This window comes from Canis lupus, chromosome 8 (assembly GCF_048164855.1).
Source record: "Canis lupus baileyi chromosome 8, mCanLup2.hap1, whole genome shotgun sequence".
In the NCBI taxonomy this organism is placed as follows: Eukaryota; Metazoa; Chordata; class Mammalia; order Carnivora; family Canidae; genus Canis; species Canis lupus.
In genome coordinates this window covers 57,859,926-57,871,357 of record NC_132845.1, presented here as the reverse complement: position 1 = coordinate 57,871,357, position 11,432 = coordinate 57,859,926, and the positions used below count along the sequence as shown (strand labels likewise).

General features: G+C 41.1%; 1 long non-coding RNA gene across 1 annotated transcript; it reads left to right on the top strand.

Moving 5' to 3' along the window:
* Positions 1-317: 317 nt before the first annotated feature.
* LOC140637647 (uncharacterized) lies at positions 318-3,259 on the top strand. Its single transcript, XR_012034715.1, has 2 exons — positions 318-414; positions 2,900-3,259. It is a non-coding gene; the product is annotated as an uncharacterized lncRNA (long non-coding RNA).
* Positions 3,260-11,432: the final 8,173 nt, after the last annotated feature.

Genomic DNA, 11,432 nt, shown 5'->3' with positions numbered 1-11,432 from the left:
TCCAAGTTTTTGTGTGGGTACTTGTTTCATTTCTCTCAGGTATGTATCTAGGGGTGGAATTGTAGATCATCATTTCACTTTTTGAGGAACTGATGGACTATAATTGGAAGCACCATTCTACACTCCCACTGGGGTTGTATGTAGGCCCCATATCTCTGCATCCTTGCCAACACTTGTTATTGTCCATCCGTTTTATTATAGCCATCCTAGTGTGTGTGAAGTGGTGTTTCACTGTGGTTTGGAATTCCATATTCTAATAACTAATGACATTCTGCCTCTTTTCATGTATTTATTGACCATTTATATATCTTCCTTAGGAGAAATGCCTGTTCAAATCTTCAAATCGTTGGCCCATTTTTAATTGGATTACTCTTCTTTATATTAACTTGGAGGAATCCTTTATCTTTTTTGGACGTAAGTTCCCTATTAGATGTATAAATGTCAAATGTTTTCTTCCACCTTTTCATGTTCTCAATGGGTGTTATTTGCAGCACAAATGTTTTAGCTTTCATGTCGGCCAGTTTATCTAATTTTCTATCACTTGTGATTTTGCTATTGTCTCTGAGAAAACATCTTTTAAAAAGTCATAAAGATTTACTTCTTTTTTCTTCTAAGAATTTTACAGTTTGAGCTCTTTCTTAGACTATGTTTGAACTTATTAAAGAAATTTTAGAATTTTTTCCAGCTTTATTTCAGTGTCATTAGCAAATAAACATTACGTATATTTAAGAAGCACTATGTGATGTTTGATATATATATATATATATATATACATATATATACACACACACACATATATATATATGTGTTGTGAAATGATGATTACAGTTAAGCTAACTCACATATCTGTCACTTCACATAGAATTTTTTTATGGTGGGAACTCATAAGATAACTCTCAGAAAATTTCAAATATATAATACAGGATTGACTGTATTCACCATGCTGTTCATTTGCTCCATAGAACTTAATCATTCTGCATAACTGGACCTTTGTCAACTTTGGCTACCATCTCCCCATTTCTCTTCCTCCCAGACCCACAACCACCATTATACTCTCTTCTTTTCTGAGTCTGACTTTTTTAGATTCCACATAAATGTGAGATTGCACATAGAAGTGATTTTCTGTGTCTGCCTTGCTCCACTTAGCATAATGTCCTCTGGGTTCATTTATGTTTTCACAAGTGGCAGGACTTTCTTCTTTTCCTTCTTTTTTTAAGGCTTAATAATATTCATTATATGTGATACATAAAAATCATATATTTATAATCTATAATAAATCTATACCATATATCACATTTTCTTAATGTATTCATCCTCTGATGGTCACGTAGGTTGTTTCCATATCTTGGGCATTCTGAATAATACTGCAATGAATATGGAAGTACAGACACTTCTTCCAGACACTGATTTCATTTTCTCCTGGTGTATACCTGGAAGTAGGATTGCTAGATCATGTGGAAGTTCTATTTTTCCATTTCTGAGGTACCTCCATATTATTTTCCATAATAGCTGTGCGAATTTACATTCCCACCGGTGGCGTTCAAGGGCTCCCTTGTCTCCACATCCATGCTGACACTTGCTATCACTTGTCTTCCTGCTGATGGCCATTCTGACAGGTATGAGGAAATAGCTCCTTGTGGTTTTGGTTTACATTGCCTTCATGATGAGTGATGTTGAGCATCTTTTCATGTACCTGCTGGTCACTTGAAAGTCTGTTTCAGAAAAACATCTATTTAGGTCCTCTGCTTATTTTTTCAATGAAGTGTTTGCCTTTTTGCTATTGAGTTTTTGAGTCCTTCCTATACTTTGGATGTTAATCACTTATCCCATATATGGTTTATGTTATATTCTCCCTGTCGGTAGGTTGCCTTTTCATTTTGTTGATGGTTTCCTTTCCTGTTCAGGAGCTTTTTTGTTTGATGTCATCTCACCTGTTGACTTTTGCTTTTGTTGCTTTTGTTTTTGGTGTCATATCCAAAAAAAAAAAAAAAAAAAAAGACAATGCCCAGGCTACTGTCAAGGAGCTTCTTCCCTTTGATTTCTTCTGAGAGTGTTATGGCATCCAGTCTTGTGTTTATGTCTATCACCTATTTTAAGTTAAGATTTGTGAGTGAAGTAAGGTAGGGATTCAATTTTCTTTTTCTGCATGTGGTTAAGCTTTCCAAACATCATTTTGGATGTTTGGATGTTGGAAAGACTATTTTTTCCCTACAAAGTATTCTTGGCTTCCTTGTCAAACTTAGTTAGCTGTGTGTGGGGATGGGGGGAGTTATTTCTGATCTTTCTGTTCTAATAATCTATATGTCTGTTTTTAAACTAGTAACATACTATTTTAATTACTATAGTTTAGTTAAACTATACCATAGCATAGTTTAAAAATCAGAAACCATGAGATCTCCAGCTTTGTTCTTCTGTCTCCAGATTATGTGTCTTTTGGATTCCATACAAATTTTAGGATGCTTTGTTCCATTTCTATGTAAAATGTAATTGGTAATGCAATAGGGATTGCATTGACCCTGTAGATTGCTTTGGGTGGTATGGACATTTTAACAATATCGATGCTTCTGAGCTATACATGGGATATCTTCTTTAATTTCCTTCATCAAGGTCTTTTAGTTTCCTTTGTATAGATGTGTCACTTTCTTGGTTAAATTTATTCCTGAGTATTTTGTTTGTTTGACACTATCATGAATGGGATAGTTTTATTTCTTCTCCAGAAGTTTCATCGTTAGTATATAGAAACACCACTGATTTCTGTATGCTGATTTTGTATCCTGCAACCTGACTTCATCCATTGATAACTTCCAACAGGTTTTGATTGAGTCTTTAGGATTTTCTAAATATAAGATAATATCTTCTGCAGGTAATGACTATTTTTACTCTTTCTTTTCCAATTTAGATGCCTTTTATATCTTTGTCTTGCCTGTTCACTCTAGTGGGACTTCCAGTACTATGTTGAAGAGTGGTAAGAGAAGTTACCTTTGTCTTTTTACAATCTTGGAGGAAAAGCTTTCCATTTTTCACTGAGAATAATGTTAGCTGTAACTTTGTTGTATATGGTCTTTATTATGTTGAGGTGTGTTCCCTCTAGACCCAATTTGCTGAGGGTTTTAATCATGAAAGGATGTTGCATTTTGTCAAATGCTTCTTCTGCACCTATTGAGATGATCATATGAAAATCTCCAGTGTTTTTGACAATGCCCTTAGGCATGGAGTTCTCTATTCTCCATTCTAAATAAAGTTAGTCCTATCAGACAAAGCTATGGATCTCTTTGTCTTGATGGCCTGCATTTCTCAGTAAAAGCCGCATGCCAGTGCACTGGAGCTTGATGGCCTGCATTTCTCAGTAAAAGCCGCATGCCAGTGCACTTCTCCAGAAGTGGAGTGACACCCTCTCTCTAAAAGTGGGAATTAGAGGGGAGTGGTAGTACCTAGTCTTCTTGGTTTGTCCGTTCTGGCATGGAACCTTTGCCCCATGAGCTAGCTAGAGCAGGAGACATTAGAAACCAGCGTTCTCTGTCTGATGTGCCTGGGGTAGAGCTTACCCCACGTGAGTAGGGGGCCAGATGGGGGCTCAGAGGCTTGATCCTCTCAACTATGCCAGCCTGGAATAAAGCTTTTGCATCATGGGGCTTGGGAGATGACAAATTCTACAACATTCCCCAAACTGTCAGTTGAAAGTAGAGGGAGCCTCTCTTTTCCTGGTTGTACATACCTGGGGTACAACTCTGTAATGTGGTAGGCACTGGTAGGTCTTGGAGTGGGTCATGGTTTAAATGCCACAGACTCTCACTATTCTTATGGACATTTAGTGGATTATCTTGAATGAATGTTTCTTCATTTGCTGGATGCTCTTAGGACAATTTCCAGAGACTCTATTCCAGAGAATAAATTTAAAAACATAATTTTTACCCACTCAATTGTTGTTTTACTGGGAAGAGGGTTGACTGAACTCCTTACTCCATCTGGAAGTTCCGCTGTTTGTTTCCGATTTAAATTTTATTCAAGAGCCCCCAGAGTGACTCCTGCCAGGGAACGGATGTCTCTATGTGTCAGGCAGGAATCTCACCATGTAGACAGAAAAGGTGGAAGGCTCGCAACTCTCCCCATCCTCCTGATTATTTCAGAGGCAGACATTTTGGAAAGAGGCAACTCTGTATTTGAAATTGAACTTAATGTCTCATTGTTGTCACTTACCCATCTCCTTCTCTGCAAGATTTGAATGACAGTCTCCAGTGGCCAGAGCTCTTGGGATAATTGGATGAGATAATATAGGGAGATAGTCAGTTGAGCACCTGGCAATGAGAAAGTCTCCTGATAAGTGATGATAGCTTTTACACTTTACAGACCTCTGCTCAGAAATCAGCAGACATTCGAAGGCTTCTCTCTCCCTCATTCTCCAGCTAGCCTGTTCTCTCACTCTGCACATGCAGCTTGCTCAGAACTTCCTGCTCTTTATCCCCTTGGGAGAGTTTTTCTCCTTCTCTGGCCTCGGAAAACCCAGTTCCAATGGATTATATCTGGCTCCCACAGCCTAGCTAGGTCTGGTCAAGAATGTCTCTTGCATCCTAGCTGCTAAGGACAAAAAGGTTTGCGTCTATCCAAAATTTATATGCTGAATCCTAATCCTCAATGTCATCATATTTGGAGATGGGGCCTTTGGCAGGTGATTAGGTCTAAAGGCAGAGCCCTCATCAGTGGCATTAGTGCCCTTACAAAAGAGATCCCAGAGGGATCCCTTACTCTTTCTGTGAAGACTCAGTAAGAACTGCCATCTGTGAACCAGGCAGCAGGCTCTCACTAGATGTAGAATCTATCCATACCTTGATTTTGGAATTCCCAGCTTGCAGAACTATGAGAAATAAATGTTTGCTGTTTAAACCACCCAATTTATGATATTTTTTGTTGTATCAACCTGAGGAGACTAAGGCAGAAATTGGTACCAGGAATAGGCTGCTGCTGTAACAAATATCTAAAAATGTGAAAGTAGTGTTGGAACTGGGTAGTGGGCAGAGTCTGAAGGAATCTGGAAACATATGCTGGAAAAGCCTACATTGCTGAGAATGGATCATTAAAGGTAATTCTTATGAGAACTCAGAAAGAAATGAAAGAAAGCTTTGGTCTTCTTAGAGAATACCTACATAATCCTGAGAAGCAATGTTGGTAAAGATACAGAGGTTATGGCCATTTTGATGAGATCTCACAGGGAAATAAGGAACATGCTATTGGAAACTGGAGGAGAGGTGACCCTTATTATAAAGTGTCAAAGAACATAGTCAAATCATTCTAGTGTTTTGTGGAAGGTAGAACTTGTAAGTGATGAAATTAGATATTTAGCTGAAGATATTTCCAAGCAAAGTATTGAAGATGTGGGTTGATTCCTCCTGACTTCCAAGAGTAAAAGAGAGACATGACTTAAAGGGGAAATTTTTAAACAAAAAAGGAAGCAGAACTTGAAGATTTGGAACATTCTTAGGCTCGTCATATTGTAAAAAATGAAAAAGCAGAGTGGAAAAAGAACAGTAAAGATGTAGCCAACAACTGTTTGATGAGCAAATTAACCACCTCAATGGAAGCCAAGAGCTATTCTCCAAGACAATGGAAAAATGGCCCTGGAAGCAATTCAGAGATCATCAGGGATGCCAAACCCACCACATAGTGTAAAGGTCCAATGGGGGAGACGAGCAGGGGCTCTGTCAAAGGAGGGATTGTGCCTGTAGGACCTCAGTGTCCACTGCTTGGCACCATATCATGTTGTAGGTTCTGTTCCCTGTATATTGGTGCCACATTTCGTAGCCTCCCCAGATGTGGCTCTGGCCACCCCTCCAGAGACTTCAGGCAATGAACTTTGGCAGTATCTGTGCAGTACCGTCTTTGCACACAGCTGCATAGACCTGGGGACAGCTGCCTCCACCTAGACTTCAAAGACAAGTTTCCTGGAGCTATAGGTATCTGATTCCAAAAGACAGCCACCATGAAGGAGAGGCCACCACAGAGAACCATCTCTGGCAGAGAGACCCTCTGTGGCCATGAGGGGGATATTGCCAATGCAGCAGGACTGAAGCTGGAGCACTGAGCCAGAGGATTATTCTTGAGCTGTAAGGTCTAATGGAATTGGTTCAACAGGTTTTGGACTAACCAGGAACTTGTCACTTATATTTTTTCCTTTCATGTTTCTCTCTTTTGGAATGGAAATGCTCATCCTATGCCTGTCCCACCATAGTATTTTTGATGCACATAACTTCTTTGGTTCAAAGATTCACAGCTGGAGAAGAACTTGGCTCAGAAGGGATCATACCTGTAGTCTCACCCCGTCTCTGACTTACATGATATTTAGTTGAGATTTTGGACTTAGACTTCAAAGCTGATGCTGGAATGAGTTAAGATTTGGGGCTATTTAGATGGAATGAATGTATTCAAGAAGAACTTGAATTTGGGAAGGGGGCTGGGAGCAGAACACTCTAGACTGTACATTTGTTCCCTCCAAAATTGATACATTGAACCTAATCCCATGTTAATGGTATTAAGAGGTCCCTTTGGGAGAAGGAGGAGCCCTCATTAATAGGATTAATGCCCTTATAAAAGGTACCCAAAGAAGCTCCTTCACTCTTTCTACCATGTAAAGACTTTACCAGAAGATAGCCACCCATGAATCAGGAAGCAGACACTGGATTTGCCAGTGCTTTGATCTTGGACTTCTCAGCCTCCAGAATTATGAGAAATAATTTTTTGTTCCTTAAGCCTCCCAATTGACAGCATCCAAAATGGATAAAGAGACCAGCCCTCAGGGGTGCACACATTCAGCTTCTCTTGAATTGGAATCATCATTCAGGAGAACAATCAGATGACCAGGAGTCAGAATGCTGCTTTTCTAACACTCTGGGCTTCAGCATCTCCATCTTTGACAGCAAATCCCATTACCCACCTCAGAGAACTGTTGTGAAGATACAATTCCCTGGTTAAAGATGGTTAAAAACTGAGGGGGGCACTTGATGGGATGAGCACTGGGTGTTATTCTATATATTGGCAAATTGAACACCAATAAAAAATAAATTTATAAAAAAAACTCATTTTCTGTTTCCAGCAATGAAGCTAAGAAGAGATCTCTTTCTTTAAACTGAGCTGCCATCATAGAACAGCACTGTCTACCCCTTATTTATATACTAGACATGATTCTAAGTTCTTTCATGTGTATTAACTCATTCATCTTAACTACCTTAAAAAGTAGATACTATAGTCAACCTCACTTTAAATACAAGGAAACCAAGACATAAAGAGGCAAGGGACTTGCCAAATATCACATGACATAGAAGTGGAAAGAGTTAGGGTTGAAACTCATCCTGTGACCACCATAACCCAGCTCTAGGTTGGGGCAGGCAGGTTGGTTCCTTCTCCAAATCATTATTCCCCCTTCTTCTACCTCAGCAGAACCCCCATTTTGCTTGGATGTCCTCCTCTCTCCATCATGACTTGGGATACATAGTAATAAGTCTAATTAAATGCAAGGTGCAGAATGAGAGAATGAGAGGAAAGATGGCAAAGACAGAATAGTATGTATGATCAAGATCAGTGAACCTGTGGTTGGGTTAACCCGGGTCAGATCTGCTACTGTTGCTCACTACCCATGAATTTATGTGAGTCCAGAGTCCAAATCAGACCCATACTCCTATTTCCATTTCTATTTTATTTGCCACCTAACACAACACTTCATATATACCAGAGACAAAAATAAATGTTTGCTAAATGAATAAATACCTGCATGCACTCACTCACTCCAGTCTGAGCATTGCAGAGCAGGGCATAGGTTGGTGTGCAGTAGGCCCTCAATCAGACATCGTGAATTGAATGAGCAAGTGGTCTCATGCCTGTCCCGGTGTACCTTGCTGTTTCCTTCCCAAGGAGCTGCAAGACAGCAGAAATGTACTGAGTTCCCTGCTTATGCCAGAGACCCTTGTGTTATGACATCAACCTGTCACTCATAAAGACAGCAAATCTATCAGGTCATAAATTTGACTGGAAACTAATATGCTGGCAATAATAAACATTAATTAAACATTTAATTCACCATCATTTTGCTTGTCATAATACATTTTAGAAGGGCATCGGGGCTGATTCTGATGGGCTAAGGATCTAAAAAATAAAAATTCCAGGGAAGTTTGAGGTTACGCATTACTTTTCTCTAGATGCTATTTTCTAGAATAGGCAGAGATGTATTTAGGGGGATGTAAATATATATATATATATGCCAGCCCTGCCTCATGGAGGCACACTTTCATCAGGAAGGCCAACATTAAGTAAATGAATCAGGAATATCATTTAATATAGTGATAATGTTTATGGAGAAAATGAAACAGAATGTGAGGACAGAGAGGGCTGTAGGTAGAGAGCTCCTTTAAACAAGGAGGTCAAAGAAGGCATCTCTGGTGTATGCGGATTTTAGGGGCATGTTCCAGGAGAAAGGGACAGCATGTATAAAGGCCCGGTGCAGGAGAAGGAGCCTGGCATGTTTTCAAGAGAGAAGAAAGCTGGAACAGTCATGTACACAAGGTGTCTCTATGCAGTAGGACATGGTAAGAGAAGTCAGGATGGAGGAAGGGTGCTGGTCTGAGCTCTGTTCAGGCATGTCTTTGCAAATGACGGGTGCCTATTTGGTACAGGTGGTGCGTAAAGCAATATCTTGAAGATAAAGACCAAAGCCTGGAGAAGCTCACAGTGGGGAAGACAGACAAATCAGTGGTTTGAAATGAGAAACATGATGGGGGACACCACATTGTTTTCGATAAGGAGGGTTGTACGGGACAGTTACACCTCCAGAGCCCTCAAGTCTAGCTTGGCCATATGGCTTGTTTCAGATAATATAATGTAAGTTGATTAGACAAGTTCTGCCTCATGAGCTCGTCCATGCTGAGGCTCCTGACACTGTGACCCTTGTTACCCTCTTCCATGACAACTGGAAATTATCTGGAGAGAGGCTGCTCATTCCCTCTGGGCCCTGGAGTAAGGCTGGCAACGCTGGGTGGTCAAATAGTGTGAGAGAGGGGCACCTGGGTGGCTCAGTAAGTTACGTGTCTGACTCTTGGTTTCAGCTCAGGCCATGATCTTGTTGTCCTGGATTGAGCCCCACATCGGGCTCTGCACTCAGCACAGTCCGGCAATTCAGATCGTCTCTCCCTTTCCCTCCTGTGTACTCTCTCTCAAGTAAAAAAAAATCTTAAAAAGATAGTATGAGAGAGAAGTAAAACATTGCTGGGTCTTGGGCTTGCTTGTTACTGCAGCATAGCCCAGCCTGTCCTGACTGATGTACCCAGGATAGGGATAAGCACAAAAGTGAAACACATGACCCAGCCTGAGAAAGTTAGGGAAAGCTTCCCAAAGAGAGGCCATCTTTGCAGAGATTGACAGGACAATGAGAATGACACAGCAAAGGTAAGGAAGAGGTGTTACAGAGAGAAGGGGAGGGAGAGACCTCCCTTAAGTGAGGATTATAGAGGGAGCTTGAGACAATGTAATTAAGTGCACAGACTTTGGGGTCAGACAAGCATGGTTTAACTTTGGGCTCTGTCACTGTCTACATCTGTGATTTGGGACAGAAGCTCCTGATATTTTCTGAGTATCAGATTCCTCATTGCACAATGACCAGGATAGCTCCTACCCTGCTTGTGCCAGGTATCTATTTACAAGTGCTTACTCAAAGTGGTGGTAGTTACACAATTATTCAAAGTGATAATAATTTTACATTTTTAGATATAATGGCAGACATACTGGGTCACTGGGTCCAGTTTTGCAATGGCCTCCACTAAAACATCCAAACCATAACAATGGTAGCTAACATATATGGGGTATTTAACATGCACTGGCTCTATGTGCTTTGCATGTATTTTAAACCATAGAGTATCAGTGTTCTTGTTATACTCATTTTATTAATGAGGGAATGGAAGCCCAGAGTGTAAATGACTTGCCCCACACCATAGGGTTGCAAAGTAGCAGAGCCAGAATTCAGACATGGTTCTAAGTACAGTGTTCGCACTTGTAACCACAATACAATCTCTTCTTTTGTGCTTATGCACCTGAGAAGTTCATGCCCACTGGCTGAGATGAGACTCCCAGTCCAAGAGGCGTAGCCGAGACTCTTGATCTGTCACAGAACGAAGAGAGGGAGGCTCCTGGCCAGAGAGCCTCTCTGCCTCCAGCAGAGGCACTATTATGACCTAGAGGATGAGATGAAGTGGGCAGGGTTGGGTCTCAAAAGGAAGGTGGCAAGTGAGGAATTGGGAGTCCCACAAGGTTTGTTACAGCCAACATTTACTGAGCACCAGTTCTGGGCTGTGATTTACATGTTGTGCTCTTCATGCAGAGGTGCATAAAGTCTGTCTACAGACATTGGAGCTGCCATCTACCAGGCTTTCAGCTCTCCATGAGTGTCAATTTTATGAGCTAGTTGCAGGTGCTCTTGAGGACAATCCAGTGGTCATAGGAGCCCACAGACCTTCCTAGCCTTTTGTCAAGCAGGTGACCCTGAGGAAAGAAGGGGAGGTAGAAGGACAGTCCACAAAGATAATACATTAATCTGGAAGAGTGTGAAGGTACCCATCCAGCATCCAGCTGGGAGAAAGAAGCAAGATGAGAAGATCCTGAGGTGTCATGCAGGGCTCCCTCCTTCTGGGCTTTATCCCAAGGCAGTGGGAAGCCGACATAAGACTTTTAAGCAGAGAAGCCACATGATCAGACTCACTGTGGCTGCCATTAGGATTGGAGGGGAGAAAGACTGAGAGCAGGGAGACCATTCAGGGAGCTGATGCAACCATCTTGGTCAGAGGACAAGAGCAGGGTGTGCAAAATGGAGAGCAGTGGGTGGATCTGCTCTCCCCGAACCTGTGACCCTGGCTTAGTGCTCTGATGACATTTTATCTCTGTCCTTTTCCCTAGCCTAAAGGGCTGCTTGACCTATATTTATCTTTCCAAGCACCGTTTCTGCAAATTGCAGCAATCTGAGATTTCCACACTGCCCACGTTCCCCACATTTCGGGTCACAGGCCACCCAGCCCTGGTGAGCTGGTAATTGTGCTTCTTATTTTGTTTTGTTTCCTGAGATTTCTGTTTGTTTAGTGACAGGGCTCTTACTGGTTTAAGTTCACAAGGCTGCCCTTTCAGATCCCATTTGGTCACAGATGAGCAGCCTAGTACCCTGGCCTCAGGTGAGCAAAGTGTTTCTGGATTCTGGGCATCTCCTCCAGATGGGCAGATATTCCTTGCGGAAGCTGAAAATGCATGGGTTAACTTTCTTTTCCAATTAGCTCTGCATTTTCTATAAAGACATAATCCTTTATTAAGTTAATGAGGCATAATAATTATTAATTGCTAATTATTCATAGTCGCTTAGTCTATTTAAAAAGAAATGATACCATTTAGAGCAAGATTTAAAGATATGCAAA